The sequence below is a fragment of the Hemibagrus wyckioides genome, linkage group LG07, assembly GCF_019097595.1.
Source record: "Hemibagrus wyckioides isolate EC202008001 linkage group LG07, SWU_Hwy_1.0, whole genome shotgun sequence".
Taxonomy (NCBI): Eukaryota; Metazoa; Chordata; class Actinopteri; order Siluriformes; family Bagridae; genus Hemibagrus; species Hemibagrus wyckioides.
The window spans coordinates 32,899,901-32,912,400 of NC_080716.1; the positions used below are offsets into that span (position 1 = coordinate 32,899,901).

A 12,500-nucleotide genomic window follows, 5' to 3' on the forward strand; every position below is an offset into this window, starting at 1 on the left:
CTACAGTTCTCTCTCTCTCTGTAATGAAACACTACAGTTCTCTCTCTCTCTGTAATGGAACACTACAGTTCTCTCTCTCTCTCTGTAATGGAACACTACAGTTCTCTCTCTCTCTCTGTAATGGAACACTACAGTTCTCTCTCTCTCTCTGTAATGGAACACTACAGTTCTCTCTCTCTCTCTGTAATGGAACACTACAGTTCTCTCTCTCTCTGTAATGGAACACTACAGTTCTCTCTCTCTCTCTGTAATGGAACACTACAGTTCTCTCTCTCTCTCTGTAATGGAACACTACAGTTCTCTCTCTCTCTCTGTAATGGAACACTACAGTTCTCTCTCTCTCTCTGTAATGGAACACTACAGTTCTCTCTCTCTCTGTAATGGAACACTACAGTTCTCTCTCTCTCTGTAATGGAACACTACAGTTCTCTCTCTCTCTGTAATGGAACACTACAGTTCTCTCTCTCTCTGTAATGGAACACTACAGTTCTCTCTCTCTCTCTGTAATGGAACACTACAGTTCTCTCTCTCTCTCTGGAATGGAACACTACAGTTCTCTCTCTCTCTGGAATGGAACACTACAGTTCTCTCTCTCTCTCTGTAATGGAACACTACAGTTCTCTCTCTCTCTCTGTAATGGAACACTACAGTTCTCTCTCTCTCTGTAATGGAACACTACAGTTCTCTCTCTCTGTAATGGAACACTACAGTTCTCTCTCTCTCTCTGTAATGGAACACTACAGGTCTCTCTCTCTCTGTAATGGAACACTACAGTCCCCTCTCTCTGTAATGCAACACTACAGTTCTCTCTCTCTCTCTGTAATGGAACACTACAGTTCTCTCTCTCTCTGTAATGGAACACTACAGTTCTCTCTCTCTCTGTAATGGAACACTACAGTTCTCTCTCTCTCTGGAATGGAACACTACAGTTCTCTCTCTCTCTCTGTAATGGAACACTACAGTTCTCTCTCTCTCTCTGGAATGGAACACTACAGTTCTCTCTCTCTCTGGAATGGAACACTACAGTTCTCTCTCTCTCTCTGTAATGGAACACTACAGTTCTCTCTCTCTCTGTAATGGAACACTACAGTTCTCTCTCTCTGTAATGGAACACTACAGTTCTCTCTCTCTCTGTAATGGAACACTACAGTTCTCTCTCTCTCTCTGTAACGGAACACTACAGTTCTCTCTCTCTCTCTGTAATGGAACACTACAGGTCTCTCTCTCTCTGTAATGGAACACTACAGTTCTCTCTCTCTCTGTAATGGAACACTACAGTTCTCTCTCTCTGTAATGGAACACTACAGTTCTCTCTCTCTCTGTAATGGAACACTACAGGTCTCTCTCTCTCTGTAATGGAACACTACAGTTCTCTCTCTCTCTGTAATGAAACACTACAGTTCTCTCTCTCTCTGTAATGGAACACTACAGTTCTCTCTCTCTCTCTGTAATGGAACACTACAGTTCTCTCTCTCTCTGTAATGGAACACTACAGTTCTCTCTCTCTCTGTAATGAAACACTACAGTTCTCTCTCTCTCTGTAATGGAACACTACAGTTCTCTCTCTCTGTAATGGAACACTACAGTTCTCTCTCTCTCTCTGTAATGGAACACTACAGGTCTCTCTCTCTCTGTAATGGAACACTACAGTTCTCTCTCTCTGTAATGGAACACTACAGTTCTCTCTCTCTGTAATGGAACACTACAGTTCTCTCTCTCTCTCTGTAATGGAACACTACAGTTCTCTCTCTCTCTGTAATGGAACACTACAGTTCTCTCTCTCTCTCTGTAATGGAACACTACAGTTCTCTCTCTCTCTGTAATGGAACACTACAGTTCTCTCTCTCTCTCTGTAATGGAACACTACAGTTCTCTCTCTCTCTGTAATGGAACACTACAGTTCTCTCTCTCTCTGTAATGAAACACTACAGTTCTCTCTCTCTCTCTGTAATGGAACACTACAGTTCTCTCACTCTCACTGTAATGGAACACTACAGTTCTCTCTCTCACACTGTAATGGAACACTACAGTTCTCTCTCTCTCTCTCTGTAATGGAACACTACAGGTCTCTCTCTCTCTGTAATGGAACACTACAGTTCTCTCTCTCTCTGTAATGGAACACTACAGTTCTCTCTCTCACTGTAATGGAACACTCCAGTTCACTCTCTCTCTGTAATGGAACACTACAGTCTCTCTCTCTCTCTGTAATGGAACACTACAGTTCTCTCTCTCTCTGTAATGGAACACTACAGTTCTCTCTCTCTGTAATGGAACACTACAGTTCTCTCTCTCTGTAATGGTACACTACAGTTCTGTCTCTCTCTGTAATGAAACACTACAGTTCTCTCTCTCTCTGTAATGGAACACTACAGTTCTCTCTCTCTCTGTAATGGAACACTACAGTTCTCTCTCTCTCTGTAATGGAACACTACAGTTCTCTCTCTCTCTGTAATGGAACACTACAGTTCTCTCTCTCTCTGTAATGGAACACTACAGTTCTCTCTCTCTCTCTGTAATGGAACACTACAGTTCTCTCTCTCTCTGTAATGGAACACTACAGTTCTCTCTCTCTCTCTGTAATGGAACACTACAGTTCTCTCTCTCTGTAATGGAACACTACAGTTCTCTCTCTCTCTCTGTAATGGAACACTACAGTTCTCTCTCTCTCTCTGTAATGGAACACTACAGTTCTCTCTCTCTCTGTAATGGAACACTACAGTTCTCTCTCTCTCTGTAATGGAACACTACAGTTCTCTCTCTCTCTCTGTAATGGAACACTACAGTTCTCTCTCTCTCTGTAATGGAACACTACAGTTCTCTCTCTCTCTCTGTAATGGAACACTACAGTTCTCTCTCTCTCTGTAATGGAACACTACAGTTCTCTCTCTCTCTCTGGAATGGAACACTACAGTTCTCTCTCTCTGTAATGGAACACTACAGGTCTCTCTCTCTGTAATGGAACACTACAGTTCTCTCTCTCTCTCTGTAATGGAACACTACAGTTCTCTCTCTCTGTAATGGAACACTACAGTTCTCTCTCTCTCTCTGTAATGGAACACTACAGTTCTCTCTCTCTCTCTGTAATGGAACACTACAGTTCTCTCTCTCTCTGTAATGGAACACTACAGTTCTCTCTCTCTCTGTAATGGAACACTACAGTTCTCTCTCTCTCTCTGTAATGGAACACTACAGTTCTCTCTCTCTCTGTAATGGAACACTACAGTTCTCTCTCTCTCTCTGTAATGGAACACTACAGTTCTCTCTCTCTCTGTAATGGAACACTACAGTTCTCTCTCTCTCTGTAATGGAACACTACAGTTCTCTCTCTCTCTCTGTAATGGAACACTACAGTTCTCTCTCTCTCTCTGTAATGGAACACTACAGTTCTCTCTCTCTCTCTGTAATGGAACACTACAGTTCTCTCTCTCTCTGTAATGGAACACTACAGTTCTCTCTCTCTCTCTGTAATGGAACACTACAGTTCTCTCTCTCTCTGTAATGGAACACTACAGTTCTCTCTCTCTCTCTGTAATGGAACACTACAGTTCTCTCTCTCTCTGTAATGGAACACTACAGTTCTCTCTCTCTCTGTAATGGAACACTACAGTTCTCTCTCTCTCTGTAATGGAACACTACAGGTCTCTCTCTCTCTGTAATGGAACACTACAGTTCTCTCTCTCTCTGTAATGGAACACTACAGTTCTCTCTCTCTCTATAATGGAACACTACAGTTCTCTCTCTCTCTGTAATGGAACACTACAGTTCTCTCTCTCTCTCTGTAATGGAACACTACAGGTCTCTCTCTCTCTGTAATGGAACACTACAGTTCTCTCTCTCTCTGTAATGGAACACTACAGTTCTCTCTCTCTCTGTAATGGAACACTACAGTTCTCTCTCTCTCTCTGTAATGGAACACTACAGTTCTCTCTCTCTCTCTGTAATGGAACACTACAGTTCTCTCTCTCTCTCTGGAATGGAACACTACAGTTCTCTCTCTCTCTGGAATGGAACACTACAGTTCTCTCTCTCTCTCTGTAATGGAACACTACAGTTCTCTCTCTCTCTGTAATGGAACACTACAGTTCTCTCTCTCTCTCTGTAATGGAACACTACAGTTCTCTCTCTCTCTGTAATGGAACACTACAGTTCTCTCTCTCTCTCTGTAATGGAACACTACAGTTCTCTCTCTCTCTCTGGAATGGAACACTACAGTTCTCTCTCTCTCTGTAATGGAACACTACAGTTCTCTCTCTCTCTGTAATGGAACACTACAGTTCTCTCTCTCTCTCTCTGTAATGGAACTCTACAGTTCTCTCTCTCTCTCTGTAATGGAACTCTACAGTTCTCTCTCTCTCTGTAATGGAACACTACAGTTCTCTCTCTCTCTGTAATGGAACACTACAGTTCTCTCTCTCTCTCTGGAATGGAACACTACAGTTCTCTCTCTCTGTAATGGAACACTACAGGTCTCTCTCTCTCTGTAATGGAACACTACAGTTCTCTCTCTCTCTCTGTAATGGAACACTACAGTTCTCTCTCTCTCTGTAATGGAACACTACAGTTCTCTCTCTCTCTCTGTAATGGAACACTCTACAGTTCTCTCTCTCTCTCTGTAATGGAACACTACAGTTCTCTCTCTCTCTCTGTAATGGTACACTACAGTTCTCTCTCTCTCTCTGTAATGGAACACTACAGTTCTCTCTCTCTCTCTGTAATGGAACACTCTACAGTTCTCTCTCTCTCTCTGTAATGGTACACTACAGTTCTCTCTCTCTCTCTGTAATGGAACACTACAGTTCTCTCTCTCTCTCTGTAATGGAACACTACAGTTCTCTCTCTCTCTGTAATGGAACACTACAGTTCTCTCTCTCTCTGTAATGGAACACTCTACAGTTCTCTCTCTCTCTCTCTGTAATGGAACACTACAGTTCTCTCTCTCTCTCTGTAATGGAACACTACAGTTCTCTCTCTCTCTGTAATGGAACACTACAGTTCTCTCTCTCTCTCTGTAATGGAACACTCTACAGTTCTCTCTCTCTCTCTGTAATGGAACACTACAGTTCTCTCTCTCTCTCTGTAATGGTACACTACAGTTCTCTCTCTCTCTCTGTAATGGAACACTACAGTTCTCTCTCTCTCTCTGTAATGGAACACTACAGTTCTCTCTCTCTCTGTAATGGAACACTACAGTTCTCTCTCTCTCTCTGTAGTGGAACACTACAGTTCTCTCTCTCTCTGTAATGGAACTCTACAGTTCTCTCTCTCTCTCTGTAATGGAACACTACAGTTCTCTCTCTCTCTCTGTAATGGAACACTCTACAGTTCTCTCTCTCTCTGTAATGGAACACTACAGTTCTCTCTCTCTCTCTGTAATGGAACACTCTACAGTTCTCTCTCTCTCTCTGTAATGGAACACTCTACAGTTCTCTCTCTCTCTCTGTAATGGAACACTCTACAGTTCTCTCTCTCTCTCTGTAATGGAACACTCTACAGTTCTCTGGTTCACAAACTGCAGGAGTTTAACATGAAGGCCAAAGAGCAGAGGGTATCATCACCCTGGAGCTCAGGAGATACCAAGAGGAGTGATGCAATGCCTGACGTATGTGTATGTGTGTGTGTGTGTGCAATGCCTGACGTATGTGTATGTGTGTGTGTGTGTGCAATGCCTGACGTATGTGTATGTGTGTGTGTGTGTGCAATGCCTGACGTATGTGTATGTGTGTGTGTGTGTGCAATGCCTGACGTATGTGTATGTGTGTGTGTGTGTGCAATGCCTGACGTATGTGTATGTGTGTGTGTGTGTGCAATGCCTGACGTATGTGTATGTGTGTGTGTGCATGTATGATGTTAATGGGGTAGTTTTATCTCTGAACAAGAGGTATTCTGGAATAGACTTTGTACTTCTGCCACGTCCTTCACCTGCACACACACACACACGCGCACGCACGCACACACACACACACACACACAGTGATTTATTAACTCTGAAGCTTTTGAAACACAGTGTAATAAATCTGAAGGCCAAGTGCAGAGCTTTCTAGATACAAGCTTCCTTCATCTTACCATCTCTAATTATCTGACTCATTATTCCTTTATGAATACATTCATCATTATTACATTCATGGTATTTAGCAGAATCCCTTATATGGGGCAACTTGGAGGTTAAGGGCTTCACTCAGGGGCCCAGCAGGGGCATCTCGGTGGAGCTGGGATTCAAACTCACAACCTTCTGATCAGTAGTCCAAGATCTGAACCACTGAGCTACCAGTTCCTCGTCTGCCTCCTCTTCTTCTACCTCTTCCTCCTCCTCTTCTGATAATGATGATGAGGATGAGGATGAGTTTTTGTTTATTATCTGCAGTATTGTGAGTAAGAGTGGTGTCTGCTCCCTCAGTACAGAGTGTACAGTGTGAATGGAGAGGAACAGCAGTGCTGATTGATGGTGTGAAGGGAAACGGCGGCTCAGCGAGAAGAACAATGCTGCTATTGGACAGTGGTGTGATGTAACCGCTTGGCTTGTACTTGGTGGTGCAGGCTCTGGACAGATCTCTTTGTTCTCCTTCATTCTGTCTAGCATGTCCAGTGGAGGTGGTCAGGTTCACGTGTGAGGAGCAGCGCTGGACCCTCTCCTCTGCAGGAAGAGGAATCTCCAGGAGGAGCATGGAGCACAGGAGGTGATGGAGAGGTAGGTGATGTGATCATGATCATGGAGATGGTTACTGGACTATTTGGTGTATAAGCTGTGTGGGTGAGGCTTCAGATATCTCTTACCTGGATTGAGCATGGTCATGACAGTTCCTCAACTTCAGCTCACTCCAGATCAGTTAGAGTTCTTCAGATGTTTTACATGTTAAGGAAGGAAACCGTTGTACCACCAAGAGCGTGAGCTAACAGACGCCAACCTGCTGGGAAACCCTTAGAGCTATTGTTTGCATGTTCAGAACATCATTCCTCACATCAGCCCACAGGAACTTTTAACACAAGTCAGCATACTCTGTGTATTTTTATCTACAATTATGAAAAAATAGAAGGTACAAATAAAATCACACAGAATAGATGAGAAAAATAGAGTGTGATATTTTCAGTAACGTATCCACAGGCTGCTGGTTACCTAAACATCACCACAGACACTCTATATCTTCATTTGTATTTCATCTGCAAGGCAACAGAAAGCAAATTACCAGCGTGAAGCTCCTGCTAACATGGAAATTAGCTGTAGATATATTTGTTAAATGGTGTTACTGTAGAAATGAGAGTTCACATGAGGTATGACGTGTAAAGCAGCAAACCCATCTGACCTGTGCTGTAGCAGGGTTTTCTAGATGGTCCTCTTTACTGTGACAATTCAACTGAGGAGAGGAACCCAGAGAGGAACCCTGAGAGGAACCAGACTATAATGTGATTATAAATCATTTCCCTTCTATACACTATATTGCCAAAAGTATTCGCTCACCTGCCTTGACTCGCATATGAACTTAAGTGACATCCCATTCCTAATCCATGGGGTTCAATATGACGTCGGTCCACCCTTTGCAGCTATAACAGCTTCAACTCTTCTGGGAAGGCTGTCCACAAGGTTTAGGAGTGTGTTTATGGGAATTTTTGACCATTCTTCCAGAAGCACATTTGTGAGGTCACACACTGATGTTGGACGAGAAGGCCTGGCTCTCAGTCTCCGCTCTAATTCATCCCAAAGGTGTTCTATCGGGTTGAGGTCAGGACTCTGTGCAGGCCAGTCAAGTTCATCCACACCAGACTCTGTCATCCATGTCTTTATGGACCTTGCTTTGGTCACTGGTGCACAGTCATGTTGGAAGAGGAAGGGGCCAGCTCCAAACTGTTCCCACAAAGTTGGGAGCATGGAATTGTCCAAAATGTCTTGGTATGCTGTAGCATTCAGAGTTCCTTTCACTGGAACTAAGGGGCCAAGCCCAGCTCCTGAAAAACAACCCCACACCATAATCCCCCCTCCACCAAACTTTACACTTGGCACAATGCAGTCAGACAAGTACCGTTCTCCTGGCAACCGCCAAACCCAGACTCGTCCATCAGATTGCCAGATGGAGAAGCGCGATTCGTCACTCCAGAGAACGCGTCTCCACTGCTCTAGAGTCCAGTGGCGGCGTGCTTTACACCACTGCATCCGACGCTTTGCATTGCACTTGGTGATGTATGGCTTGGATGCAGCTGCTCGGCCATGGAAACCCATTCCATGAAGCTCTCTGCGCACTGTTCTTGAGCTAATCTGAAGGCCACATGAAGTTTGGAGGTCTGTAGTGATTGACTCTGCAGAAAGTTGGTGACCTCTTCGCACTATGCGCCTCAGCATCCGCTGACCCCGCTCCGTCAGTTTACGTGGCCTACCACTTCGTGGCTGAGTTGCTGTCGTTCCCAAACACTTCCACGTTCTTATAATACAGCTGACAGTTGACTGTGGAATATTTAGGAGCGAGGAAATTTCACGACTGGATTTGTTGCACAGGTGGCATCCTATCACAGTTCCACGCTGGAATTCACTGAGCTCCTGAGAGCGACCCATTCTTTCACAAATGTTTGTAAAAACAGTCTGCATGCCTAGGTGCTTGATTTTATACACCTGTGGCCATGGAAGTGATTGGAACACCTGATTCTGATTATTTGGATGGGTGAGCGAATACTTTTGGCAATATAGTGTATCTCTGTGATCCAAAAGTGCAATTATGTAACCATGAAGTTTATTCTGAGCTTCAATATGAAGAGTGGACATGGACCGGGTCACTGAACTTGTCAAGGATACAGGATGACATCAGAGTGCCGTGTTGTTCTAAGGAGTGTTTAATAATGCAACATATCTGACTTTTCACATGATTAAACATTAAAAATGAGAAAATAGCCTCAAGCAATAAGCTGAACTTGAACTAAACTTCCTGTCCACAGTGTAAGCCTCTTTCAGCTTATTAATATGATTATGATCTATAGTTTATAAGAGCATGCATACAAAAAAAAAATTCAAAGGAGCCGTCTGATTGGCTGAGAGAGCTGAGGTTCTGAATGCACACGTTCACCTAACGTGACCCTGAGACAAATCAGAACCATGAGTTTCTATAATCAGACTTATTTATCTCAAACTGGAATAACTGGAATAAGCCATGAACACTTCCTTTGTTAACATGATGGTTTTTATGGTTAGACTTGGGGGTGTGATCACCGCCTCTGGGTCTTCTCCTGACCAGGATTTCTATGCAGTTCATAGATATGTTCCAGGTAAACTGTCCACAGAGTGTGTGTGCGTGTGTGTGTGTGAGATAAGTTACCACCCCAGCTTGTGTGTTCCCTGGCTTGTGCCCCAAGTCCCCTGTGATAACACTTTTATATATTCACTATACTGTAGTGCGTCCCAAAAGACACTCACTGTTCACTATATAGGGCACATAAACACCATCAAGTCACTGTGGGTGTGTCCTAATCTACATGCCCTATTCACTATATAGTCCACTGTGGTCAGTGCACATTTCCCAAAAGTTAATATGAACAGAGAGAGACAGGTTACATCCGAACACTCGGTCACTAGAAGGCAGGACTGGTCTTAATGACCTGCAACAGCGAGAGAGTGACCGGCTGGTCAGCTGGTCAGTCACCTCTCACCCCCTCACACTCCATTCTAACTTAATATGAACCTGAGATCGGTCAGTGTTTAAGGACTCAGATTTGTTTATCTGCCCTAGAGAGCAGCAGTTCACCCCATCAAAATATTTAACTATATCCTGATATAGTGAATGTCCAGTATGTCCACACTGGACTGATGATGGTGTTTATACAGTGACCCATACTGAAACATGGTGGAGAGAGCATCATGTTTCTGGGGCTGTTTCTCTACAAATAATACTGGAAGCTATTGCATGTCACTGGGTGCGTTTACATGGACACTTTTTAATCAGATCGGACTGAATTCAGATTGACGAATCCGATCGCAGCATTTACATGAATGCAGTATAAAGTAATCAGATTGTTATGCGTGTTTACATGACACATGACTGGAATCAGATTAGATCTTTTGACATGCGCACAGTCCATGAAAACAGGATATCCGCCGTAACATCCGTATGTCATTCTTGCGTCATTGCACATGTGCAGAACTTTCCAGGAACATATTCCATCTGATTAAGTGTTTACATGTCCTCTCGATCGGACTAAAAATGGTTTAAACCACCCCTTACCATCCGATTGAAATTTTAATCAGATGTGGCACATTCCATCCGATTAACATGTTTACATGACACTTTTTTAATCTGATTGTGCTTCTAGTCCTGTTACCTTCGGATTACAAGTGTCCATGTAAACGCACCTACTGAAGGAATTGTGAAGGTAGTGATGTACTAATGTGAAGAATTTTATCTCCCTAACCGCCTGAGAAAGTATTCACCATGAATGTGGAGAGAGGAGAGATGTTTCAGCAAGATAATGACCCCAGACATCCAGCCACAATGACTCCACAAGTACATGTTTGTGCTTGCCTCTGTGAACTGTAAATAATAATAAAACTCCACAGTGGACTGAAATGATGTTTATAGAGATGTGAATATGAGGCAGTGAGTATGGACTGCCACCTAGTGGTGCAGAAATCAACTACAACAGATTTCTAAGGGTTTAATCTTCTGTATTTTTAATAGAAACTGATTTTTAAAAGTATTTTATCGTATTTCACACCAGCACTGTGTTTAAACACAAACCTACACCATCTCTGTAATCTCAGACCAGCACTGTGTTTAAACACAAACCTACACCATCTCTGTAATCTCAGACCAGCACTGTGTTTAAACACAAACCTACACCATCTCTGTAATCTCAGACCAGCACTGTGTTTAAACACAAACCTACACCATCTCTGTAATCTCAGACCAGCACTGTGTTTAAACACAAACCTACACCATCTCTGTAATCTCAGACCAGCACTGTGTTTAAACACAAACCTACACCATCTCTGTAATCTCAGACCAGCACTGTGTTTAAACACAAACCTACACCATCTCTGTAATCTCAGACCAGCACTGTGTTTAAACACAAACCTACACCATCTCTGTAATCTCAGACCAGCAGTAGAACATTTTAAATGTTGTGTATTTTTCCTGTTGAGTTCAGAAAACTAAGAAAGCCAAGAGAGACACATTAAAACTCTGTTGCTAGGCAACGGGATCTAGGAACGTTGAGTGTAACCTAGCTAATGAATTAGCTAGCAAACACATAATCATTAAGGCTCATATAAACAGAGTAAAGACACAGAAACGTGACAGAATCCTCCTGAACGTTTACATTTACCTCAGATCTGTTAGAACATCCTCCGTTTGGCTAATATAACACACTTAGCATCGAACGCTAACTAGAAATGAGCAACTCCTAAAGTCAGAGCTGTGGAAACGTTTTCTCTGCTGGAAAAAAAATACAAAACTGGAATATTTAAGACTTTGGTGTTAATCTGTTGGTGTTTGCGTTAGTGGTTAGCGGTTGTGTGCTGCTGACATCACAGGGTTCATTGCTATGCTAATGCAGCATAATAGGAGAAATACATAAGTGATAACGATCGTCATTATCTCTGAAAAACAACCATGACTTCTTCAGTTTTATTCATAATAAGTCCAGAGAAGAAGAAGAGGAGATGCTACCGCTAACACCAGATACAAAACACTGAGACTCGGCTCCTTCCACAAGATGGCACTGAGGAAGATTTTAGTGTGGAAGTTGTGTGTGTGGAAGCTGGTCGGTTTGAACAGAGTGTACATGAGGAGGTCAGACAGCTGGACAGGCTAAAGGACTAAAGTACCGCTGCATTCTGGGTATTTTAACTGTTATATACACCAACATGAAATAAGTTTAATCTCAACAGTCTGAAGGGTGGATTTTTATTTTAAACTGTCTAACTGCACTAAACAGACAGACATATGGACAGAGAGAGGGATGGATGGAGAGACAGACAAATGAAGACAGTGAGAGAGAGAGAGAGAGAGAGAGAGGGATGGAGAGAGAGAGAGATGGAGTGAGCGACAGATGGAGAGAGAGAGAGACAGAGAGAGACAGATGAAGACAGAGAGACAGATGGAGAGGTAAACAGATGGAGAGAGAGAGAGAGAGAGAGAGAGAGAGAGACAGATGAAGACAGAGAGACAGATGGAGAGGTAAACAGATGGAGAGAGAGAGAGAGAGAGAGAGAGACAGAGAGAGAGAGAGAGAGAGAGAGAGAGAGGGATGGAGAGAGAGAGAGAGATGGAGTGAGCGACAGATGGAGAGAGAGAGAGACAGAGAGAGACAGATGAAGACAGAGAGACAGATGGAGAGGTAAACAGATGGAAAGAGAGAGAGAGAGAGAGAGAATAAATAAAATCTCTAGAGAGATAAATAAACTCTGTATTCTTGTCTTGAAGCCCCTCAGTGTCCCTCAGAGACGACGCATTAATAAACAAGTAAAGACACACAGAAGGCCTGTGGTGTGGAGTGTGTATACACACACACACACACACACACACTGA

The 12,500-nt window shown here is 43.1% G+C and overlaps 1 protein-coding gene across 1 annotated transcript in view; it reads left to right on the plus strand.

Annotated features, from left to right (window-relative positions):
• The first annotated feature begins 6,176 nt into the window (after positions 1-6,176).
• The window catches only part of gjc2 (gap junction protein gamma 2), a 22,957-nt gene continuing 16,633 nt past the window's right edge, over positions 6,177-12,500 (plus strand). Inside the window, exon 1 of the mRNA XM_058394411.1 lies at positions 6,177-6,685. The gene's annotated coding sequence lies outside the window, so the exon portion shown is untranslated. The remainder of the gene's footprint in view (positions 6,686-12,500) is intronic.